The sequence below is a fragment of the Protopterus annectens genome, chromosome 8.part0, assembly GCF_019279795.1.
Source record: "Protopterus annectens isolate FY-2018-M chromosome 8.part0, PAN1.0, whole genome shotgun sequence".
In the NCBI taxonomy this organism is placed as follows: domain Eukaryota; kingdom Metazoa; phylum Chordata; order Ceratodontiformes; family Protopteridae; genus Protopterus; species Protopterus annectens.
The window spans coordinates 284,918,077-284,944,696 of record NC_056741.1 but is presented as its reverse complement, the minus strand read 5'-3'; positions in this window follow the sequence as shown (position 1 = coordinate 284,944,696).

Sequence of the window (26,620 nt, the reverse complement as noted above, 5' to 3'; positions counted from 1 at the left end):
CTTCAGTGCTGAGGGAGGCCTAATGTTCAGACAATTTGCCATTGAACAGTTCTACCTTGAGTTCATCTGAATTATAATTTGCTAAATGGGTATGTCCATGATATGAACTTTGCCTAAAAAAGGCAGTATGGGGCAGCAAAGGCTTTAGTCAGTAAGAAAAAGCTATGATTTGAGAGGTGCAGCACATCCTTGGCAAGGAAGAAGGGTCTCTTAGTCAAACACATGAAGGATCTCCTTGAAATGATGCAAGCTGGTAGCCAAATGATGAACCAATTATTTTTCTTTGAACTTGGGCATAATTCTTAGGGGGGTAGACAGAACCAGTGTCTTTCCTTCTTTGGAGACATGAGAAGAAAGTTCAGTAGCGTCTTTTTTTATCTTCTTCAGGACAGAATGACTAATACTGTTTATTCATACATGAACAACCACAAGATCATAATCGTATTTAGGAAAGTGAATGGTCCTGAGGGTCCTTGTAATGCCCATAAACTTAACAATCACGAAGAATCTTATTGCCAATCTCTCTCCTTGTCTGTTCTGGTGAGTGTGATATTGCTGTCCTTAACTAAGGACTTGCCAGTAACAAGAACTGTGTAATTCTCTGCAGGCATAAAAATCTTATTTGAACATGCTTGCAGCTTTTATAATTCATAATAGATGCATATGTGGGAGTAAAAGTGGAAAGAGATATGTGAGTCTCTGGGTGGTTGATGTTTGCTTTGTGAGAACCTGGGAGGCTTGGGTAGGGATTTTGCAATTATCCCAGCATAACTTATACTGCTATCTGCTGATACTGGGTGATGTTGAGAGATAGTCCTCCAAAATAAGTATTTATTTACATCATTTGCATATGGAATCAGATTGGTCCAACAGTGAAGTCATCAGCAGATATGCATCTGCAGCTACAGTGCCTCACAATTCCCAGAGTGGCTGACTGGTAAGGGAACAGGTATGAGCAAGTCCCTGATGGTATGAGCAGTACTGTTTTTTCTGGAAGTTTCACTGGAAGAATTAGGCAAGGTTTGCTTACTAGCTACTGGCTGGCTAGAATTAGTGTTAGTCTTCCTGCAGCTACACGCATCTAAGAATCAATGTCCCTCTTCTCCATCACTCAACAGATGAAAAACTGTAGCACTAATCCTTATCTGGTTCATGGGATGCCAGTTTTAGGCTCTCCAATGATCTTTAATCTCATCTCAGATGTTGCAATGAGTCTGCGAGTGTGTTGTAGTATTTTTGTGGTAGATAGGAACAATATGTGCAACCAATCAATGTAAGAGGCCCAGAGAAAAATAACTTTAAATAGAGACACTTAAAAACTCTTGACATTATGAGTACTTAATAGAGTTTACCACCCAAATCAAGTACAGCCATACATGACAACCTTAGTGTAAATTTATGTCTACCCATTCATCCATCAATCCTAGCCTTAACAGCAGGCAAAGAAGTACTTTGCTTGATGTACACAGGAATTATTCCATAGGCTGGGAGTACATTGAGTTAGCAACCTGGTTTTCCAGTGAGGATTATTTTTTGTTGGTGTAAATCTCAGTTAATTAACCCTGACCAAAATGGCTTTATTCAGGTTAGCAGAAGTTGTGATAAGTTGTTATTTTCTATTATGATTCAAGAGGACGCTTGTAGAAGGAGCATATCTTTACTGACGATTAGTTTAGATGCAGAGAAAATATTTGATCAGGTCCACTGGGACTATTTAAATGCAGTGATGGAAAGATTTAAACATTTGAGGAAATTCATTTAATTAATCCAGCAGGTCTATACAAATGGGGCAGTGCATTTGAATGTTAGATGGTGCCTTATGGGGGGCGGCCACGGTGGTGCAGCAGTTAGCATTGTTACCTCACAGCAACAGGTTCTCTGGTTTGATCCTCGGCTGGGGTGCCTTCTCTGCGGAGTCTGCATGTCCTCCCTGTGGTCACGTGGGTTTCCTCCGGGCTCCAGTTTCCTCCCACATCCCAAAGACATGTTGTAGGTGGATTGGACACTCTAAATTGGCCCTAGGTGTGATTGCATGAGTGTGTGCCTTCCGTGGAAGGTTGGGCGCCGGGCTGGCAACTCAACACTGTAAAACTCCACTGCCAATCATGAGCGGACAGGTGATCCGCTGCGGCGACCCCTAACTGGGAAAAGCCGAAAGAAGAAGAAGAAGTATAAAAATAAAAACACTAAGTCCTTTCAAAATCTCAAAAATCTTTATTGTTAAGCGCTTTTGTCTTCAAATTCCAGATTTCATCAGAACTGCAAATATGCATCTGAGCCGTTCTTATATACCAATTAGTAAAAACCTAAATTAATCAACTTAAAGCTATACAACCACAATCATGTATTGTGTGTTTGATCACTTTTACTTCTCAGGACACAAGTTATAGAAACACACTCATTGAAACCTGGGTTCTTGCCAGAACCCAGTAACAATTGCCAATTTAGTTTACTGACTAAGAATTTGTTTTCCTAATCCCCTCCAAATTCACTCTGTCTCACCCTTTTTAAGACAAAAAGTAAAAATTAATTAAAGTTCGCACATTGTTTGGCATGTTTTTGCCAGTGCATTAAATTCATCCTGCTTATGCATGGCATACATATATATATATATATATATATATATATATATATATATATATATATATATATATATATATATATATATATATATATATATCTCAGCAAATGTGTTTCTTTAAAGCCTTTTAGTCTTCCCAATATAAAAAGGTGGACAGGAAAGACATGTTGCTAAATAAGCTATGCCACTAGTATTACAATCAAAATGCCCATACCCATAAATGGTATAATCCCCAATTGTAACGAAGTTAACTGCATTAATAAACCTACACTGTTTACATCTTCTATGTTTAAACATTCCTATATTAGCCTTGTTGATCACATTCAGCTTCATTCTTTTCACCCTATATTATGTCGATTTCTATTGGTGAAATATTACTTACTTCCTTTTTTGTCCAACAGTCCCTTCTCACCTTGAAAAATATTCTGGTGTTTCTTTAGAAAGGCTTGTATGTCATTACTGTCTACAGAATATAGTAAACAAAATGAACACTGAAAACTGATTGAGTGATTGTCACCCTTTTTAACCAAGGCTTGTTCAAAATAGGAGCGAACATGTTGCCTCTTTTCTTCTTCACCTCATGTATGACCCTATCCACAAGGTTTGAAGGATATTTACTTGCCAAAAAATATTTTTCAAGACTACCACCTTTTTGAAACCAACAAATATCAAATATGATAGTGTAACAAATTGACCCTTAACAATATTTCATTTAACTTTTTAGGTATGTCCACTAGAGAAATGTGGAAAATAATTATTATGTGTAGGCTTTCTATACAGTGCAGATGCAAAACAATTGTTGGACGTATTTTTGTCCAACAAACGAATGCCCTCTTCTGAATAATCATGGCAAAAGGTTAAAAAGGAAGTAGTGCCCTCTAAATACTTGAAAAACTGTTGCAACATATCATAATCACTATTCCATAATATTAAAATACAATCCAAAAATCTGACATAAAAATAAACATGTTTTAAAAAATCAGAATAAAAAAAACTACATTCTTTCCCAATAGCATAAAACTAAATTGGAAAAATATAGGTGCCTACGCAGCCTCCCATTGCAGCATCGATGTACTGTCTAAAAAAACTCACCCTTAAATAAAAAAAATAATTGTTAGTCAAAATTATATCCATCATATCACATATTATATCCAAAAATAGAACTTCAATGGACTAAAAGAAAGGCACACTGATGCTGAATGGATATTAAGCTTTCGTTCTTAAGATGTAAGAACTTCCTCAGAAAGTTATACATCTTAACAAGAACGAAAGCTTAATATCCATTCAGCATCAGTGTGCCTTTCTTTTAGTCCATTAAAGTTCTATTTTTTTATAATTCTAAGTCTTCTCAGTTTGCGGTTTTATTATAATACCTATTATATCCATTTTATTATTAGGTAAACTACTAGAAGTAACCAATACTTCTCTAAACCATTCTACCGTATATCTAACGTCTGCGGTATTGCTGTAAAAAGATTATTAACATCTGCAATGATGAAAAATAATTATTCACTATATCTAAATTTTTAAAAAGATCGGGGAGATGTCACAAATCCCATAACACATGTGAAAACATTTGTTGTACATGTTTGACTTTTCTATCAACATGTATAGCTAGTAATTCTGTTTTGCTTCCTCTAGCTGACATAATGAGTCATAAAGAGGGATCGCTCAGGTCTTTATGAATTTTCGTATACTAAAAACATATGAAATCTTAGGTTTTTTATTTGCAAAAAATTCAAAAGTGTCAAAATCAATTGATTCATAAATAAATAATTCATTCAAAATGCATCTATTTTTCTGTATACCAAAAATGTTTCATTCCTAGAGGAAATTATATAAACATCACCATCATGTAGGAAATTCATCATATATTTAATGACATTCATTTAGCTTTTTACTAACTGGTATGTAAGAATGGTTGTGATAGGTAGTTGCAGTTCTGATGAAGTCTGGAATTTTAAGATTAAACCACTTAACAATAAAGATTTTTGAGCTCTTGAAGGGACATTCATGTTTTGTTTATATAGTTTATTGTTTTACATGAATTAGCACTGTGATTTTGTTTTTTTTTTTTTTCAGCAGATCCACAGTATAATGTGTTTGCTTAGCCACTGGTTTTGCAAAGAAATAGGTGGTCAAACTGGACTGGGTCTTTAATGGCTTGAAAAGAGAGACACAGATCACCTTGAAGCAGTTGTTTGACTACTAAATATAAGCGGAATTATACTAATCTATCAGTATAGTTGAAGGATTTAAGGCTTTTTCTTTTCTGGTTAAAAGTCACTGTGGCCTTTTCAGTTGACTGATGTGCTTTAACTTGTACCAAAGGAAGTATGATATTCAATGATGCATCTGAAAGGAGAATAGTACAGTAGTAAGGTGAACATTTGGGATCTTGAAGATATTCCCTTAGAAATTTATTGGGCCAGATAGAAGGATTTCCTGACTATGGTGAAAACATAATGCTTGAATGATAGAAAGTGTTGTCCATATAAGTATTCAGGACTGTATCTGTAGAAGAGTGCCACATATAACATATAATGTGGGAACAGCTTTTTTTGTTGAATACTTCCATGCAGCACTTTTTTTTAATTTAGATTGAGACCATTTTCAGTACACCAGGTATGAGCATTTTCCACCATTTTTGGAGCAGTTTAGGTGGAGTACAGGCAGGAGCTAGATTGTGATGTACTTGGAAAAGGATAACAGAGCCTCTAGTGAGTAGTTTTACAATTTGCTCCAGTGCATTGGTATTAAGAAATCCTAGAAATGCTGAGCATAACCATTTTTAGAGATGTAAATGTGCTAGTCCATGCTTGAGTAATTGAAGTCCCTTAGGAAAAAAAAAAAAGTATTTAATTTGATATTTAACCCATAAGTGGAATTATTGTAATTTCTGTGATCATTATGGGACATTGATGGGGATCTGTAGATTGGTTAGCATTGCCGCCTCACAGCAAGAGGTTCTCCGGTTTGATCCTCGGCTGTGGTGCCTTCTGTGCGGAGTCTGCATGTCCTCCCTGTGGTCGCGTGGGTTTCCTCCGGGTGCTCCGGTTTCCTCCCACATCCCAAAGACATGCTGCAGGTGGATTGGACACTCTAAATTGGCCCTAGGTGTGCATGTGTGTGTGCCTTCTGTGGAAGGTTGGGTGCTGGGCTGGCAACTCGACACTGTAAAACTTCACTGCCAATTAATGTGCGGACATGGTGATCCGCTGTGGCGACCCCTAACCGGGAAAAGCCGAAAGAAGAAGAAGAAGAAGATGGGGATCTGTAGATGCACTAGACAGCACCTTCAGCAGCTCAGTACAATAGAAGTCAAAGCTGCACAGTGGTATGAATTTTTTTCTATATTACTTATCTTCTGTGTTTGCAAACCATCAAGCCTCACAATAGCACAATGTGGACAAAGCCCATTCATTCTGCACGGTGGAGAGTTCATCAGTACTGCAGCAAGATCTGTCTGGGGTGGGAGGGGCTCATCAAACAAACATAATAGTCGTTTGTTCTCTTGCTGGCATCCTAGCAATGAAGATGCTTGCTGTGACTTAAGCCCTACCCCTTCATAGGGAGAATGCAAACACTATGTCATCACTGAGGTCTGCAGTGCTCTCAGACTTGCACACACCTATTTTGGAGGCTACCAGTACTCTAGAGCTTGGTGAGCCGAAAATTCACCTCCAGGCCTCACATTTGCAGTATCACCACTACTCTGATGGATCTTACTTGGCTCCACTCCACCCCCCACCCAGAATGGGCCAGTCTATCTTCATCTGTCAGCTCCATCAGACATCTAAGCTGAACTTTGGTCCCTGGACCACAATCAAGGCTTTCATCCTCTAAGCCACTAGACCTGGCAACTAGTCCAAAATTTAAACCAAAGAGATTTCTACTGAAACAGTAACCGGATTAATTGGGGAATTTATACACACACACTTTCTAATCAGCAAATGGCTGGAAATCAATGTCCCACTGTTCATTCTTTCACTGGGAACAAATCAGAAGCATGTTTCTCATGCTGGCTGCTGAGAAGCAGTTTGTATGTTCTTCAGCAATCAGCATCTCCAAGAAATCTAGGAATCCATGTAGTCCAACTCCTTTTTTCAGTAGGTATAAAAAAGTAGCACTAATCCTTGGATGGTTCAGAAGCAGTTCCATGTTCTCTAGAAATTAATAATTTTGGCCTAGATGTTATGAAATATCAAAAAAGTATCCGATGTATATCAGATGGATAGCTGTCCACAGCTCAGAAGACCACATCTTATAGAAGGGATGGTCCAGAAGAATACAAACAACATGATGTTGACATGGTAGGGAAAATTCTGTGAAGAGAAACTACAGAACTTGAATGTGCATAGAGTGCAAACATTTAAAGAGACATCAGAGATGTGCAAATATCTGACCAATATAAATATGCTGTGAAAGGAAGAATTTTTTCCTTTCAAGAAGAGTTGCTGATAAACAAAATATTTCACTGTGATGGTATACGAAGCACATAGAAGAAGAAAGAAACATTATAAAGCACATATTCACATAAAGATCCCCAAATGACTGCCATAAACAAACTTGCAAAGTACTTGGCTAGTGTAAGAACAATGAGCGGATTTCAGAACAGATGGAACAGGTATAAGGAACTATGGGCAGACAAAGACATTAAAGGTAGTGGGAGTAAATCCAAAGAACAGAGAAGAGAATAGAAAGACATAGATTCTGTTATGCACACCCTATAAAGGAAAACGCTATAATTTAAACCATCAGTAGTGAAGACTGAATTTAACACTGTAGTAGTAATCGAGTTGTAACTGACACATGACTTTCCTGGGGTATTTCAAGTTCAAAATGGATAGCGATAGTAAACTAGGAAGTATAAAATAGTATCTGCATGAATCATACATCTATGGAAGCACTGAGATACTGAAAATCTGTAAAAATGGACCTTAAGTACAATAGGTCACCAGAGACAGACAAGGGCACCACATCTTACACAGGTGCTTGTATATGGATTTTCAGACTAAAGACAAATTTGATGGCCTTTTTAGGGGAAGCTCTCTGTGAAGTAGCATTGGAAGAGGGGACACTGGCCAAGACCTAAAGGAATTTCAGTAGCTGTGATATAGTGCATACAGGGCTAGAGGGTGGTTGTAGATGACCATTGATATGGGCATAGACACTGCTACTAGCTTGGACATTGTATGTAGATGTCCAGCACAATGATGGCAGATGATTAAAGATTTGGTGGACTTACCCAGTACAAGTAAACAAAAGCTGACTGTCAGCCTCTTGTCAATATAATGTTACAGACACACTAGAGAAAGTAAGGCAGAATTGTGGGATCCCTAGAATCTGCTGAAGTACAGGACGGAGTTATTATGCAGTCACAAGTGAGAGGCTGATGAAGGAAGTACTTAGGCCAAATGTCGCTTCTTCTTGTAAAAGCATTTGATTCTGTTTTTCACAGAAGACCTGAATAAAATGGAAAGCCGTATACTACATGTTTTGGTGGTAAAACTGGTTACAAAGTAATTGGTAAAAGCTGGTGAATGATTGTGGTGCTCATACAGAAAGGATGAGAGAACTCTTCTAAAAATCACATAATTCTCTCACTTGCTAAAGATTTGCACTTTGTGAGGAGTTCATCCACATGTACCATTTTAGTATAGCTTTTTATAATAGCAATACAAAAGCAACATGTTTCACATCACTGATGCAGCTTCTTTGGATTCATAAACTCTTTGGTACATGCAGTGCATGGACACAGTAAGCATTACTGGCTTCATAATGTTTGGAGCAGTATGGATATCAAAATAAATGTTCTGCCATGCACTTGGGTGGCATAAAGGAAAGCCCCCCCCCCTGCATAACATTTATTCCAGTGATTCACAGTCCTAAAATACTGACTTACACAAGGTAAACATGCAGCAGTATGCAGCCATTGCAATACTACTGGGGTATCATGGCATTACAATCCTTGCAGACTCTGGCATAACACAGTATTATGCAATGCATTATGGGATATACTGCTGCAGGAGGGGAGGAGGAAGTAGAAGAGATAAAACTGCCAGATGATTGGATGGTTCCCTCATTAATAGGAATGTATGAGCTAACATTAATAGTTGTGGGAATATAATAAATCCTGCATCTACACTAGGGTTATACTGTCTGGCTACCTGACGTAATACTAGAGCATGTAGATTGCCACAATTATGTACAGCCCATCTGTTTTAGAAGTCCAGAGTATCGTGGAATACTCACTGAAAACAGATAATAGTGTATATATTATATTATATGTATTAAATCTGACATCACACAGTCCCAAGGGAAAGAGAATATTCACGTACCTTGGAAATGTTCATCTCTTGATTATGTCAACCATCTGTTTTTGTTGACCAAATGGTGTTGACCAAACAAATGTCAATGTCATACCCACTCAGCAGAAAATTATACAGCTATATCTATCTATCTATCTATCTATCTATCTATCTATCTATCTATCTATCTATCTATCTGTCTATATATACATATATGGATTCACTTTAGAACATCGAAAGCCCATAACACTGAAAATCAAAACAGACCAAAATCTTGAAAATTCAAAATACTGAAAACTCAAAACATTGAATCCCATAACATTGAAAATACATAGGAAAGCAACATGTACTATATTCCAGCACAACTTCATACAGAAACAAATAAAAAACAAGCCATATTACACTTCTTCAAATATAATCAGGAGGGCTAGACCCCGTGCTCCCCTCACACCCCCTGCTACTTAAATATATCAACTCTGAGATCATGCTACTACACTAAGATGTGTTATGTTATAGTATAGCAAGTAAGAAGGGAACATGACAACATGACTGAGGTTACCTATGAAACCGCGGTAAGTATCGGAGAGATATATAGTAATATGTTATACTTTAACAGTGAAGTAGTGTTTCTAAGAGAAGGTTGAGGATAGTTTTTTATAATTTAAACAGGCGGTCATGAAGTGCGGAATGCTATGTTTGCCATTTTGTTCTGTGTAGTGAGATCTCGGAGTTGATATATTTAAGTAGCAGGGGAAACTGGGTAGCTGTGGGGTATGCAGGGGGGCTTGCCCCTGCTTATAGTTGGAGAAGTGTAATATGGTTTGTTTTTTATTTGTTTCTGCATGTAGTTGTGCTAGCATATGTTAAATGTTGGTTTCATATGTATTTTCAACGTTATGGGATTCAATGTTTTGAGTTTTCAGTGTTTTGAATTTTCAAGATTTTGGTCTTACTGTTTTGAATTTCAATGTTATGGGCTTTCGATGTTCTAAAATGAATATATATATATATATATATATATATATATATATATATATATAGTATATATTTGATTTGCTGCTAGCTTTGTAATTTATATTTGATGGTAATGGTTGATTTTAGTAATAATAATGTCAAAGTTCTTTTCCAGTTCTGGAATTTTTGACGGCCTTCTGTAACTACTGTACATATTCAGTCCTGGACTGTCATTCATTAGGCACATTATCATTTACTTTGAATAGCTGAAGTGAAGTTACCATCTTTTATGCAACACCTCTAGTCTTTAGTGGCAACTGGTGACTCAAAGCAAAGGAGACTGCAGGAGCAAATGAAAGGGTGGGAGCTAATTGGAATGGAGTGGAGCTGTATTACAAAAGGTCAATGATCATTACCTGTGATCAAACAACATATGTCAGTCAGTTTCGTCCATACGCCACCTCAATACCCACTCTTTATAGCCACATTATGGACTATATGCACTTTAGATGTCTGACTGCAACCAACAAGGCCAAATGTAGCACTAGACAAAGGATTTTACCCCTCCATTGCACATAAGTCCCTTTTGCACTTCCCCAGTGCCTCTCTCTTGTTTTCCATCCATCCTGGGCCCACACAATCCAGACAGATTAATTCCTTCTTGCTTTTTCCACACTTACTTTTCAGCTTTTTCTTCTATTCTTTAATTACACCTTGCCAAGATTTTGCTGCAATAAGTATGGAGGAAATAACTGAAGTACAATAATAATATAATAATTATAATTATAATATAATATATTATAATTGAATTGAAATAATTGAATTGAATTGTAGGTTGGCTGTATCTATGGTGCTTGTTGATATGGTGTTATTGACTACCATTTCAGAGAAGATTTGGGTGCTACCTTCCAGACTGCAGACGTATGTGAAGAAGGCCTTGTGATTGCCTTTAGTGGATGTGGCCAGTTTGGACTTGAAGTTAGCCTTAGAGGATTTCACCAGTGACCTTATTTGCTTGTTCAGACAAAGGAGAAATTGCTTCCAACTTAGCACCTGCTCCTTCTTTGTCCTGGACAGCAATTTTTTTCTTTTATTATAGAGTTTGTTTATTGCTGCTGTCCACCAGACAGGTTTACTCTTCCTTGAGGAAGATTATTTGGTCCTGTCAGGTATTGCTGAGTCCATACAGCTATGTAGGTGCTCATATAGTTTTTCGGTGTAGGCTTGGACATTAGTGCTAGTTCCAACTGATGAGACAGTGGCTGTGAAGCTGCTTATACCTGCTCTCAGGAGACTGTAGTCAGGTTTGGAAAAGTTTTTTTTTGTTTGACCCTGACAAGGGGGGAGGGGGTCAGGGGAGATTTTGACTTTGAAGGTGATCATTTTATAGTCAGAGCTTACCAAGGAGTATGACACTGTAGGGGTGCTACAGTGGTTACTCATGTTGGTTAGTACCAGGTCCAAGATATTTTCACCTCTCATGGGGTGTCAACCAGCTGATCCAATGCAGTGGCATTGACAAAGTCAAGGAATCTCTGGGCATTCATGTTTGGGCTAGAATAGATCTTCCCCTCTGTGGTTGGGTAGTTAAAGTCACCCAGGATCAGGGTAGAGGGTTGAATCTTGATGGATTCAAGTTATTCCAGATAGGTAGAATGGGCATCTTGAGTCATGGTTGAATGTCTGTAGCTATCTATGAGTTGAATAGGTGTTTTTTCAACAGTTAACTGCACTTGGAGTGTCTACTGTGCGTCATACCATTTGACCAGCTTGGAGGTGTGTATGTCTTTGATAAATATTGAAACTCCACCTCCTTTGGCTTTGTAGCCCTCCATTTGGAGTCTGAAAGTATGGTAGGATGAGTAACCTGGTAAAGCTGGGATACTCTCTGCAGCTTTGAACCAGGCTTTGGTGGCTGCACAAATGTCAGCATCCTCCAGGGCAAGGAATGCTTGCAGTGAGTGCAATTTCATGCTAAGATTTTTAGCATTTAGCAGCATGACCTTTAAATTTCATTTAGAATAATTTTTCATGTTGGCAATTTTGTGCTCATGACTTTGCCTAAAAAATGCACTATGAGGAGGCAAGAGCCTTTGCCAGAAGCCTGAAGCCCAGGGGATTCCACCTGTGTCCCTGCTGGAGAGGGGAAACATGTGCTGCTTTATTTATTTATGACATTTGTTTACTGGGAAGGTCCACTGAGCTGACGAGAGCCCATTTTCAGTGGAGGCCCAGGGAGAAAAGCTCCAATAGATTAATACAATAAGAAAAACTGCATTACATTCCAGAGGTGGCTACCACAAGGTAGTTACAATACTTACAAGAGTTACTACAAAACAAATGATGGCAGTGACGTGGTACAATTTACATAGAAAAACTCCATTACAGTACAGAGGTGGCTACCGCAAGGTAGTTACAATATTTACAAGGGTTTCTACCATACAATGATATCAGTGAAGTGGTACAGCTTACAGCTACAAAGCTACTATACAACAATATCAGTGAAGTGGTACAGCTTACAGCTACAAAAAGTAGTAATGGAATTAAGCAAAATGACAAAAATGTGATTTTAGAGGCAGCAAAGATCATAAGTTAGTTAAGAAGAGAGCAATACAAGGAGTGCTAATAAGGGAGAAAGGGTTAGGTAACAGTATTAGAGAAGTTATAGCAGTTGCAAATCCAGTTAGAAAGAAGATGATTTTGGAGGACGGTTTTGAATTTGAAGGGGTGTTGTTCAGAACGTACAGGGGAGAGGAGATCATTACAGTGTCTGGCCATAGTCCAGGAGTATAGAAGTTTACCAACTGGAAGGTTCAGTTTATGAACTTGTAGTAAGTTTTGATTTTCTGAGCGTAATGACCTAGTGGGGGAGTAAAGGGTAAAAAAGGAGCTGAGTGCATGGGCAGTCTTGTGCTTTGTATATTAGTCTATGAAAGGTAGTTAGTTGGCGGTGAAGCAGGAAATGTGGGAATTCGAGCCAGTGGAGATGCCTTAAGGCTATACAGTGATGGGTAGAATAATGACAGAAGCAAATTTGTCAATTTTGTTATAACAGGATTCTCATTTCAGTTTTAAAGAGGACTGTAGGTTAGTTAGTAGAGGAGCACCATAGGTTATAGAAGGAAGTAGGTACAAGAGGGCTAGGGCTTGTTTAGTAGCAGGGGAGAGGAATTTATGGTGCCTGTAGAAGAGTCCACGTTTTTTGTGGGTTTTAGAGATGTTGGATTGGATATGTAGATCAAATTTTGGATTGCTGTCTATTATAACCCCCAAGAGTTTAGTATTAGCCACGAGTTCGATCTTTATGGCATTTAGTGAGAGAATGTTAAAGTCTTGGAAATTAATAGAAGTATTCTTTTTAGGGGTGAAAAACATAAGTTTTGTTTTTTTGGCATTTAAGGACAGGTGATTTTGGTGTAGCCAAAATTCAACAGTAGAGAAAGGTGTTTGGGTCATTTGTTGTAGGATGATAGGGTTGGGCGCAGAACAGACTATGGTCGATTCATCAGCATATTGGACTAGGGAGGAGTGAGGTAAAGCTTGGTGTAAATTGTTAATGAAAATATTAAATAGGAGGAGGCCAAGAATTGACCCTTGAGAGATGCCAGTAGGGTTGTGGAGGTATGGAGAGACTGAGTGCTGCCATTTGACGGCATGTTGTCTATTAGAGAAATAACTTTCAAACCAGGCACGGGATGAAGAAGACAGCCCAGTGGAAGAGAGCTGAGAGAGTAGGATGGAATGGGATATGGTATCAAAAGCCTTTGATAGATCTAGAAAAAGGATAGATGCTATATGGCCAGAGTCACAAATTTTGTTAATGATATCTAAGAAGGATAGGAGAGCAATAGAGGTACTGTGGCCACTACAGAATCCATGTCGTGTTAGGGAGAGGATGTTGTTGTTTAACAGGTAGTTATCTAGTTGTTTTTGGATACATTTTTTAAGGATTTGGGATATGGGTGAAAGAAGAGCAATAGGTTGGAAGTTAGAGATGGCGGAGGAAGAGCCCCCTTTGTGGAGGGGTAGGATAATGTCTTTTTTCCATAAAGAGGGAACATAAGATTCTTGGATTGACCTGTTGATTAGAATGGTAATTAAATAAGCTACTGATTCAGTGTCAATCTTGAGAAATTTGGTGGGAATGCTGTCAGCTGAGTTGAAGCAGAGTTTTAGCTTTAGTAAGAGTTTTTTTTATATATGAAGTAGAAATAGAGGAAATATTAAATTCTGTATGGGTAGGAAGTTTTTCCTGATTTTGAGTAGGTAAAGTTGGAAATGTGCTGTATTTAGGAAGGTGTGAGGAGGAGGGTGAGTTGTGGTTAGGATTGCTAGGAAGGGGGAAGGAAAAGGAAGCAGTGAAATTAGCTATTGTATCAATGAATTATGAGTTGAATTTGAAGGCAATAAGATCAGGTGACAAGTGGGGGAAGAGACAAGGGTTTGTTTTAGTGCCAGGGTTCAGAAGATTATTTATAGGGGACCAGAAAAGTTTAGGGTTATTTTTTGTGTATGATTGTAGGTTCATGAAATATTGCTGCTTGTCTTTTCGGATAAGTTTTTTTTATTGGTTGTGAAGTTATTTATAGTGGATAAGATTAAAGGGGTTATTAGAAGTAAGCCAGAGCTTGCAGGCTTTGTCCCTGTTTCACGTGATTTCTTTTGTAGTTTTAGAAAGCCAAGGGGCGTGACTGGATTTGATTCCGAAGGATCTAGTAGGTGCCAGGCTATGGAGAATTCTAAGAAAGGAATTGTTGAAATAAAGAAGGGTGTCATCTAGTGGCAGGGTTTTGAGACTGTTCCAGCTGTAACCTTTAAGGATAGTACTGAGTCTAAGGGGGCAGAATTTGTTGAAGTTTTGTGTGTCTCTAATAGTTTGGGTTTTAGCGAGAGATGTGCAGTTATGAATAGTGTAGGTTGGGAGGTGGTCTCTAAAAGAATTTGGAAGGGTGCCGGCAACTTGATATTTGGAGGGGTCTGAAACTAAGATCAAGTCTAGAATTGAGCGTTTATTTTTTTTTTGAAGTTATATCTAGTAGTGGAAGTAATTAGTTGAGTAAAGTGGAATAGATTAATACTATTGGGGGAATTGGATAGTGGAAGTAGCTGCCCAGTCAATATTCATGTCACCTAGTATAATGGTTTAAATTTTTATTCTATGTGAAATCCAGGAATGAATGTCTAATAGAACTGGGATGTTATTCTCAAGATGAATATAAATGGCTGTAATGCAGAGTTTGTTTGGAGTTGTTGAGCTCAAGAAATTATATTAGGATTTTAGTATTGGGAAAGGAGCATATATTAATGGTATTGGGATAAATTAGTGCAGCACCCCCTCCTTTTTTGTGCTTTCTGTCGACCCTGATTACACTGAAATTTGGAGGAAGGAATTCGGAGTCTTGGATGCTTGGTTTCAGCCAGGTCTCAGTAGCAGCTATGATGTGCGTTCTATTAAGAGTTAGCCAAGCATGGAATTCAGGGGTTTTGTTGAAAATACTTTGAAAGTTAACAGTGGTTATATTGAGAGTTTTATGGGGGGAGGCACCTGGGTTAGGGTGAATGTCTCTTGAACATATAAGGGAGTAGAAGAAGTAAAACATTTTGAAAAAGGAATGCTTTAGAATGGAGAGAAAGGAGGTAAGAAACTATGCTAGAGTATTATGATTGTAGGATAAATAAAAGTTAGTAGTGGGTATTTGGGGTTTACTACATAAGAGTGGAGAATGAGGTTAAAGGCTAGCAGAGCTATGAGAGTAGGAGTGACCTTTGGACAATGATTGTGGAGGTGGTGGGTTATGTATGGTGGTTAGGGAGTAAGGTCCTAGTGCTGTAAGGATAATGAGTAGTAGCATAGCTAAGGAGAAAGGTAGTAGGTAAGTCAGGGTTGTTGCTAGGTAATACATTATAGGAGATGAATTTAAGAGAGATGAGATTTAGGAATTGGTGTAAGGAAGAATGGAATGAAATAATAGAAATGGAAAAAGTGGGGGTAGAATATGTAGTAGTTAGATGGGCATAAAGGTGGGAAGATAGAAGCCTGTGGTGATATGAGATTATGGGAGGAAGTGGGAGTGGTTGAGGGAGGACGTGGGAGTGGTGAAGGAGAGAATAAATGTAATTGATATGGTGGTGGGTGGGAATGGGGTAGGGTCGAGGAGCGGAGTGATCCCAAGTGTAGTGAAGGGCAAACGGAGCAGGAAGCAGTCTGGCCGCGTTCATGTAATAGAGAAAAACAATCAAAAATACAGCCTCTAAATACAGGTATGCCCAGGAAGTGGGGAACTGCTGGGTGAGGCCTTGTGTAAATATGTTGCTAGAAGCAAGGTTTCCCACTATATGTATTAAAATACCTAAGCAGTAATTTCTGAAGGAGTGGAAAAAGAACTTACTATAATAGATGTTATTGCCAGTTCTGCAGCTAACGTTCAGTACTTTACATAAGTATATTCCACTTTAGCTACTTTGTGATAGCTTACCAGGTGATAGTGCTTAGAGAAAAATGGGGCTAAGAGGGAAGCACGTCTTGTAGTGTGCAAGCCTTTCTAGAGATAACAAAGGTGGCTAGTTAGTATTGTTGAAGTGGAACTAACAACAAACCTACATTGTTTGCAGGACATAAAGATCAAGCCCTGTAATTATGCTGTTCAGAGTCTCATTTACAATGCACTATTTCCCTGTAACAGCTAGGGTTTTCTTGAAGGCACAGTAGATGTGATTGCAGGCGCTGAGGAAAAACACAACATATGGCAGGGGACTGTAGAGAAAAAGAGAGACAGAGGGGTTAGGCTTTTTCAAGAGGAAAATACCGGAGAAAGGAATTGAGGCAGAGAAAGGAGGCAATAGACACATTAACTGTTAAAATATACAGCTCTAAGTACATAAGTTAAGCTATTAGAAGAACTAACGGGCACTATAGTTAAATAAATTCAACTGACATTCATAAAATATCAAGGAGTACAGCTTTGTGAACACAGCGCTTGAAAAGAACAACTGGTTAGAAATGTGCAAATGCTCCACTTTAAACAATGCATACATCAACTATCTAAAAGAAAAAAAAACACAATATATTCTCACTAGGAAGTAGTCGCTAATGTATTGAAGGACAATTACATCAATGTCTAATTAGGGGAGCAGTCACTAAAATTCACATTAAAAATTGACTTTGAAGCATTCACTATTAATTTAAAGGAGGAAATGTGATAGATTATGACTATGGAAGTAGTCGCTAATAAACCGCAGTCTGTTTGTGGGAACATAGCAAAATTCTTGTCTAGACTTATAAGGGCCTCAAGGCCAATAGCCTAGTATCATCCCATGAACCTATTAAGCTGGGGGCCTGGGGCTGCTAGGCCCCCCAGAAGTCATAAAGTTCTAGATTCTTTGAGGTGCCTTCTTAGAGAGTTTTTTAAAACAACATTTTGATTCTGTGATGACTTCAATGAAAATCATGAGTAAGGAAATACATTTAGTCTTATTTTTTTCTTTCAAGGAAAAATAAGTTATGTCTAAAGCTTAATGTTCAAAGCTAAAAATTAGTAATTTCCAATAAACTGAGATGACAATTGTTTGTAAAGTTAGATAAATCCCAAATGGAAGAAGTGTTGGATAGCCACCACACTAAACATATGATTATGCAGAATTTATGTGGATGATTTTGCATAGACAGTTGTGTTCTCAGGGTTTGTGGGTGCTTAAAATTATGCCAGGGTATCACTTAGTTTGCCATAGAATAATTCCTAAAAGCTCCAGGGTTAGCCGGTGTTCCTTGTTTACCTTTACTTCAAAGCAGACAGCTTTATGGTTTCACCTGATCAGAAAGAACATTGCAGTCAGTAGGGTACTACATCCAGCCATGCCTTTGAGGACCAGGTAACCGATGTTTGTGCCCTAGTGGGTGTGTAGACTAACTGGTCCAAGGTTTTTGCATTTACAAAGTCCTGGAATCTCTTTGCCTTCATATTAGGAGTACGATTCCCAGCTCATATTGGGGTAGTTAAAGCTGCTCATGAGTATTGTTTTGGGTGAAATGGAGAATGTCTCCAGTGCATTTAAGTATATAATCCTCAGTGATTTACCAACAAATTGATCATTCCATGAGGGACAGAGCAGAGCTATTCTGCAAAATCAGGAACGATTAAGAGACATGAGGGAAGGAGATTGCAATACTTTACATTCTATGTTTTTTTTTTCATTCATTTGATTACATCAGAGTAGTATTGACCCAGCACAATGACCGTAACTGCTATGTGTGTGTGTGTGTGCGTGTGTGTGTGTGTGTGTGTGTGTGTGTGTGTGTGTGTGTGTGTGTGTGTGTGTGTATGTGTGTGTGTGTGTGTGTGTGCGGGTGTGTATGTTTGCTCATGCACGTGTTGACATTTAATACTTTCACAACGTATATTTTGCATGTAAAAATATTTCCTTTAACAACAATTACATATGCTACAGTAAGTTTGAAACATTAGGCAGAGGAATTGTTAACAGATACTCCATTCTCTAAGTGTAACAATGCCTTCCAGGATGAGCGTTATCAGAGAATTAATGTCCTTCCAAGAGTGGTTAATTCCCTGACAATGCCCGCCCTATTAGACATTTTTGCTTGCATAAAAATAGTTGCATAGTCGATTCTAATATTAAGGCTGAAACCTGGTATTGCAGATGTGAAGGCCAACTTTAAATATATGCAATTAACATAGGGCCAGATTCATGATGGCTTGCACAGAGTCTAAGAGTAGAGTAAGACTCCATGCAGCCATCATGTCCAATGAGCGATCCAGGAACAGCCTGTAGGGGCGTGAAAGAGAGCTCCTAAAATGGCTCTTACATGGACAGGACCGTAACATGCAAATTACCTCAATGAGGTAAATGAGGTAGATTTGCGGTTCAGGAAACCCAAATCTGTTCGAGTAAGAGTAGTGTTATCTGCAGAAATGTACTCAGTTGACAACTGAGTACCGTTCTGCAAATAGAAAATCGGAGCCATGACAGCTCCAAATAAAGGTTGCATCCAGTAGAGGAAGCATGCCAATGGCCAAATATATGGCCATTGGCAATGATTCCTGATGAAAAATGAAAAGAAAATGAATTTATTTTTTTTTCCGAGTTTCCATGTTTAAGTGTAGCGCAGCTTCGCGCAAATGGGCTGCGCTCTAAAAAAACAGAAAAATAAAAATTAAAACCCACAAATGTGGATTTTATGGGTATTTGTAATGTACAATGCAAGGCAATGGCAGGCTGAAGATAACATGGCTACCGAGTAGGGGTTGCTAAGGGGGGAACCCAGTCTAAGAGATGTAACCAAGCATTAGTAGGCAATCCATGGGGTAAGGATAGTGAATCCCAAGTCTACATAGCAAATGAGCACAGTCAGTGGAGTGTAAGACTAAGATAAGGGGAGTAACAGAGTAGGATATAGGTGACATCAGGAGGGGGTATGTATGAAAGAAGATAAGCTCATTGGAGCAGAGTGGCATGTGTTAGCTGTCAGTTGCTCATCACTGGAAGAGGTGTGTCATCAGGTATCCTAGCTAAAGTCAAGAAATAGAAGGTGCACACTGTGGGTATCACTAACGTTTCTTGTAAAAATGCTTGCAATGTGTATGCGCTCGTGTGTGCCCCTGTAAACCCGAGTAAGACAGTGCACGCGCGTGTAAGCGTGAGTGCGCGCGTTTAAGCCAGAGTAAGCATGTATAAGGCAGTTTACAGTATTATGAGCGTGTTTACACTGGTGTGCGTGCGTTTAAGCAGGAATTAGCTAGTTTAACTCCAAGCCTGTGTGCGTGTGTATTAGCTCGTGTGCGCGTGTTTGCATTTGTGTGCGCGGCGCTGCCCCCCTGAGGAAATGGAAAGGGAAATGGAAGCACAACAAACAGTAGGAAGTTAACCAGGGAGAGTCAGCAGAGCTAGCAGGTGGAAATAATCAGAATCAGGCAATTACACAGGCAGGAAACCAGCCCAGCCCAGCACTTAAAACTCTGCAAACAACTTTTCACCATGTATTGCTCAGAGACACTGCAGCACTGCAGTAAGCTAAGAGAAGTGAATACTGAAAAGGCTTAACTGAGACAAAGAAATGTTAGGGGCTGTCATTGCTGTCATAAACCGACATATGCAACATGCTGAGGGTGGTGACAATGGGAATGCTGCCAACCAACCCCCAGTGAGGAGACGGAGAAGAGTGTACAGGCCCAGGGTAACCTACCAGGGGCTACATGAGCTAGAGATAGTGGAGCGCTATAGAGTGGACAGAGACCTCATGCAGCAAATTGTTGAGCTGTGCAGGCCACGCCTCACACACAGAACCAACAGAGGGGAACCCATTCCAGTGGAAACCAAGGTATGTGTTGGCCTATGAATACTAGCAACAGGTACCTCCCAGAGACCAACTGGTGATATGATGGGGATATTACAGGGATCAGCATCCAGGGTACTGCACCAGTTTCTGGATGCCATGTCGGCACATGTCAGTGATCATGTATATTTCCCCAATTCCTGTGAGGTATTGGCCAGCAATATGCCTCTCTTCCAGCAAATAGCGGAATACCCTGAGGTAGTGGGTGCAATAGACTGCACACACATACACATCAAAGCACCAGCCGGTGAGCGGGGTAGGGTCTACTTCAACCGCAAGGGCTTCCCCTCCATCAACTGCCAGGTCGTGTGTGATGCCTAGGGCATAATACTGAATGTGTGTGCTGGCTGCCCTGGAAGCTACCATGATTCCCATATTTGTCATCTGATGCAGCTGTACCAGACATTTGCCAATGGGGACATTCCACATGGTCACCTAGTGGGGGATGCTGGCTATGCACTGGAGTCATGGCTGATGACACCCATCAGAAATGCACACACACCTGAACAGGAACGCCATAATGAGGCACACGCACAAACATGAAATGTAATCGAGCATGTGTTTGGGCTGCTCAAGTCATGGTTCCAATGCCTGGACACATCTGGTGGAGCCTTGCAGTACACACCAACTACATGTACCCAAATTGTCATGGTATGTGCTATGCTACATAATATGATCCTGTGAAAACAGCTGCAGCAGGACCAGCATAGGCCTGGGCCAAACAGCCCCCCACCATTGCCAAGGTCATCACAGGCAGAGCGTGACTCGGAGGAGGAACAACCTGAGCCTGCCCCAGTAGGCAGAAGGAGCCGTGCCCAGTATGCTTTGGCCTTGGCAAAGAGGCAACGCATAGCACATACACTGTCTCAGTAGGAACCCTGGAAATGATACCTCTCTCTGACCTGCACATATAGTAAAAGGGATGCCTAAGTTGACACTACCTGCTTCAAACATGTACAGGGAGTGTAGTATGTGCATCTGACATAGGCAGCCCTGCAACACCACCTGAGGCATGATTGCCATGTGTCAAGCAATTTAAGGTAGTGCTAAACAGCCTTTACCACAATGTAGTATATGCAAACAGAATACACACACCAACTAGTACAACTGTGGTCAGTGTTGAATAATATTGGGCAATGTCCAGCAAAGTTGGTGAATATACAGCAATGTTGAACAAGCCTGGTCTAAGTAGGGCATAGCAGAACAAAAGCCAACATGCTCATATTTGCTTAACTGGCCCTTAAGCAGTCTGGTCTGCTCAGTATGGAAATATAAAGCAGTGATGGGCCTCGAACCCAGGATACCGTGCAACATAGTTAAAGTACTGAACCACTAAACCATGACAGCATTGCACTGCTCAGCCAGTATGAAGGGATGTTGATAAGTCTATGCAAAGTATCTCATGGAAACCCTCCAGGCACAGCATAATCCCTGTTGAGTTATGACACAAAGGTGAGTCCTGCAGTAAGAACAGAACTTGACTTCCAACACACACAGTACAAATGTTAATATTGGTCATGTTCACACACATCCAGAAATGTAGTGGACTTCAGATCGCAACATACTGAAAGGTCACACTGGGCATGCTCACACACTTGAATAAATGAGACATATGTCAGGCAACAAAACATGGAAAGCCTGAACTGGGCATGCTCACACACTTAGGCCATGTCTGATTACAGCAGTGGGCCACACATATCTGGCAGTTGCATGTGTTAACCCATAGGTTCATAGGTTCATAGGTTCATGCTAGGCTATCTGCCCTGGGGCATTTATAAGCCTAGCCCGATTGTGTTTGGCTTACGTCACGCCTTGATTTGAGTATACTGTGTCCTTTTTAAAGTTTAGTTTACTGTGCCTCTGTCTAATAGTGACACGGAAGTAATCCCCGGGACAAACCTACGATCCCCCATCCACTCATCAAGATTCTTCTTGAAGAGAGTCAATGAGGTACTCTGCCTAACATGAATTGGAATTCTATTCCAGAGCGAAGGGAGCCTCTGGGTTATAGATCTGTCCCTCCAGCATGTTCTATTTATTTCTGTGCTGAGGTTCAAGTCCCTCGAGCGCGTGGCTCTAAGGGATTTAGATTTACTGAGGTGGAGCATGTCCACTAATTCTGGGTTGGACATAGCTTTATATGTCAGGCATAGATCGCCTCGAAGTAGGCGGTATGCAACTGAGTAGAGCTGGAGTTTTTTTAACTGAGCAGCATATGGCATCTGTTTGAGTCCCTTGATCCTCCTGGTGAGGTACTTTTGAGGTCGTTCTAATTGCTGCAGGTGTCGAGTAAGGTACATCCCAAAGGGGGCATTGTATTCTATGATGGGCCTGATGAGGGATGAATAAAGGGACACGATTACCTCTCTTGATCTAGATGTGAATCCTTTCATGATGAGGTGGGCTATGTAGAAGGTCTTCCTAACCACTTTGGCAATGTGGTTGTCAAAGGAGTGATTGATATCAACTTGGGTCCCCAGATCCCAAATTACTTTCTCTGTACTTAATGGGTTACCACCTATGTGGTAATTTGTGGGCACATTGTTTTTGCCAAAGGGTATGACTATACACTTTTTGGCATTTAGCTTTAGACCATGGCTCTGGCACCAGTTATCCGTCTCTGCGAGACCTTTTTGAAGGATGTTTGTGTCAGCTGCAGAGTCGATTATGGTGGCCAGTTTGCAGTTATCTGCGAACTTGGTGAGCCATAGTCCTCCCACGTTGGCCTGTACCTCAGAAAAGTAAATACCGAACAAGAGAGGTCCCAGGACAGAACCTTATGGGATGCCACTTGTGACCGGTTTCAAGTCTGACATGGCTCCAGCAACTCTGACTCTGTGGGTTCTGTCTTTGAGCCAGTTTGTGACCCATCTTGTGACATAGGGGTTTATATTTAGGCTGGATAGTTTATCTATGATGCCCGAGTGGGGTATTGTGTCAAATGCTTTTGCGAGGTCCAGATAGGCTGTGTGGACTACCTTCCCTTCATCTATGGGCTTGCTGACTGTTTTGAAGAAGTTGACCAGGTTCAAAAGGCAGGATCTGCCCTTGACAAAGCCAAATTGGGTAGGATCTAGTGTCTGTAGGTTCCCAATGTCTTTGTTTATGAGTTCCATGATGATCCTCTCCATAGCCTTGCAGACTAGGCTAGTCAGGCTTATGGGGCGATAGTTTCCAGGGTCCGTAGAGGCACCACCTTTGTGGAGTGGGACCACTGTTGCTGTACACCATTCTTTGGGCACATATCCTGTAGTGAGGCTGAGATTGTACAGCAGTTTTACTTGAGGGATTAGTTCTTCTAGGTCAGGAGTTCATGTACGACGCAACCCGGGATGCCATCTGGTCCCATGGAAGCAGTGTTTTTTGCTTTGGAGAGGGTGGCCTTCACCTGAGCATCAGAAATGTTTGGGATGCTGCACTCTGCCGGGATAGATACTTGCTCTTTTGGGGGGAGGGGGGGGAGTTTGCACTGAACCTGTCTGCCAGGATATTGGCGATGTCTGTGGGTTCAGTGTATTTTTTGTCGTTTAGAATCAACTCAGAGCAAGTCTGGGAGTTGCATCCCAGGTTCCTAACATAACTGAAAAAAGTCTTATGATTGTCTTTAGTGTCCTGTGCAATTTTTCTCTCGAAGCTGGCCTTGGAGGATTTTATGAGGGATCGTAATTTTTTGCTAGTACTGATCAGAGATGCCTTCCCTTTTAGGGATTTTGCTCTATCATGTAGTAGCTTCCTCCTTCTGTTGTACAGTTTATTTATGGCTGGGTCCACCAGACTGGACGCCTGCCTTTGGATGATTGGGTCTTGATTTTGTTTGGGATAGCATGATCCATGCATTCCTGGAGATGTCCGTAGAATGCATTTATATAGGATTCTGCAGTTTGGGCCATAGTTTCCACTGGCCCTGGGGCCTTGAAGGATTCCACTTCCGTTTTGAGAAGTGTGAAGTTTGCTTTTGAGAAGTTTTTCACTGTGGTTTTCTGGGCTGGGGGTGGGGTCAGGATGTGGATATCCAGTGAAATTAATTTATGGTCTGATCTTACCAATGAGGGATATACTTCTTGTATGGAGCATAGAGTCCCCATGTTGGTAATGATCAGGTCTAGTATGTTTTCCCCTCTTGTGGGAGTGGTGACTAGTTGTTCCATAGCATTTGAGATTATAAATTCCAGGATCTTTGGGCTAAGGTGCTGGGGCTTGAGTAATGCTTCCAATCTATGTTTGGGTAGTTGAAGTCGCCCAATATAATGGTGTTTGGAGAGATCTTCATGTTTTCCAATGTTTTCAGGAAAGCCGAGTGGGATTCCTGACTTTGAGAGGGTGGTCTGTAGGATACTATAAACTGAAAAGCAGTCTTGCCCACTGTCAGTTGCACATGGATGGTCTCCGATACTTCGTGCAATGCCACTAACCTGGAGGTGTGGATATCCTTGATAAATATGGAAACTCCCCCTCCTTTTGTGGTTCGGTCCAGGTTTTGGGGCCGAAAAGCATGATATGAGGTATAACCTGGTAGTGCTGGGGTGCTCTCTGGAGCCTTGAACCAGGTTTCTGTCACTGCACAGATATCGATGTTCTCCATACTGAGGAGAGCTTTGAGTGCATGCATCTTGAGGTTAAGACTTCTGGCGTTTAGCAGCATTACCCTCAGTTTCTTGTTCCTTGTGCTGTCTATGGAGGTGGGTTTGACTTTTGAGCCTTGCCTAAAAAGGCACTATGGGGGTGGCAAGAGCCTTTGCCAATATCCAAAAGCCCAGGGGTGACAGGTGCAAGCCGTCCCTAGCAAAGCAATGTCGCTTGTTGGGCATGTCATCCCAGGCTGACAGACACTGGATCCCCTTTGAATGACACCAAAATTTTAGTCAATTGTTAAAATCGATCATTTTGTCTTTATACTGTGGCATCATTCTAGGTGAGGGTAAGATGCTGCTCAAGGTCAGGGTCATACCGGCCTGGGCTACATGATCAGAGAGCTCCACTATGTCTCTTTTCATGTAGTCGAGGGAGGTAAGTCTCAGGTCATTCACACCAGCATGTACAATGACTGAGTCATATTTGTATTTGCTTTGGAGTGACTTGAGTGCTTGCGTTATGTGGTGGATCCTAGCGCCCGACAGGCAGCTCACTGTGACCTTCTCTTTATTCAGCCTGGTGAGCGGGATGTCAGTGTGTCTGACAATAGAGTCACCTATTACAAGAGTATCAGGTGTCTTATTCAGCCTTAAGGGCTGTGACTGCTTGGCACACTGACTTTGTGTGCTATGTGTTGTATGTGTTTTGTTTTGGGGTAATGTTTGCTTGGATGTCTGCTTTGGAGGTCTCTGTTGCTTAGGTTGATTTTTATTTAGAGCCTCCGAGTATGTTTTTGTGTTTTTATGTGTTTGGTTCGCTGTTGTGGTGGGATTATGTGATACTGGAATTGTGTTGTGTGAGGTTACCTTCTCCTCCTAACTGGTTACACCAGTTTTGAAATGAGAGAGCTCAGTCTCCAGTTTGGCTATATGGTTGCATCTCTCACATATATTTGAACCTGTTTGGAGGAGGAGAGGGTTGTCCGTGTACATGAGACAGTTGTAACATTGCCTCAAAATTCCCAGATTCACCAGCTGGACTGGAGAGGAAACCATTGACTGACCTTTGGACATGCTAGCGTAATATAGGGAACTGAATTAAAACAGACCAATAGGGGACAAGGTAATCGTAGAGAGTATAAGAGTAAGTAGTGCTTATGGTTTATTAGTGCTAACTTGTAAGATTACTTATTTGGACCAGTGAGGGCCTTAGAATGAGAATATGGTGTTTAATTTGAGAGATAGAGCAGTTCTAAGGGAAAAAGTGAAGAGCAGACTTTGTGGAGCCAGGAATAGTTTAAACCCAATTAGGCAGCGCTGCCCGATGTTGCACTATCATAAAGCATAAAACTGCGCAAAAGAGGGTTTTAAGAGAGGGAGATCAAGGAGTTTGTAATTGACCCAAAATGGCCAATAAAACTACAGTTTCAAGGCAGTAACCACTCCCACAGGGGCAGGCAGGCTGCTCAATGTTTATCACTGCCACTGATGAACACAGAGACTTCCCTTTAGCCCAAGCAAACAATGGCCTCCAAGAAACTTACAAATAGTTCAGAACAGCAAATCTGTAACTGAACTTTTTTAAATCTCAGAAAAGTGGGAAAAAAGCAAGATTTTTTTGTTTTTTGTTTTTTTAAGGAAAGCAGAGGTTCACAAATATCAACAAGTTAGAACAGTGCAGTAAATGACCCCACACAGGAACCTCACACTATCCAGCAATCCACCTTGTGCACACAGTTACATGACAACAGACACTTATATAATATAGTGGAACCCTGTCGTGATCAAACATGTTCCACAGATACCTAAGTTGTTCATAGAAACTGGGAAAGCAAAGATGATAAAGACCTGAAAA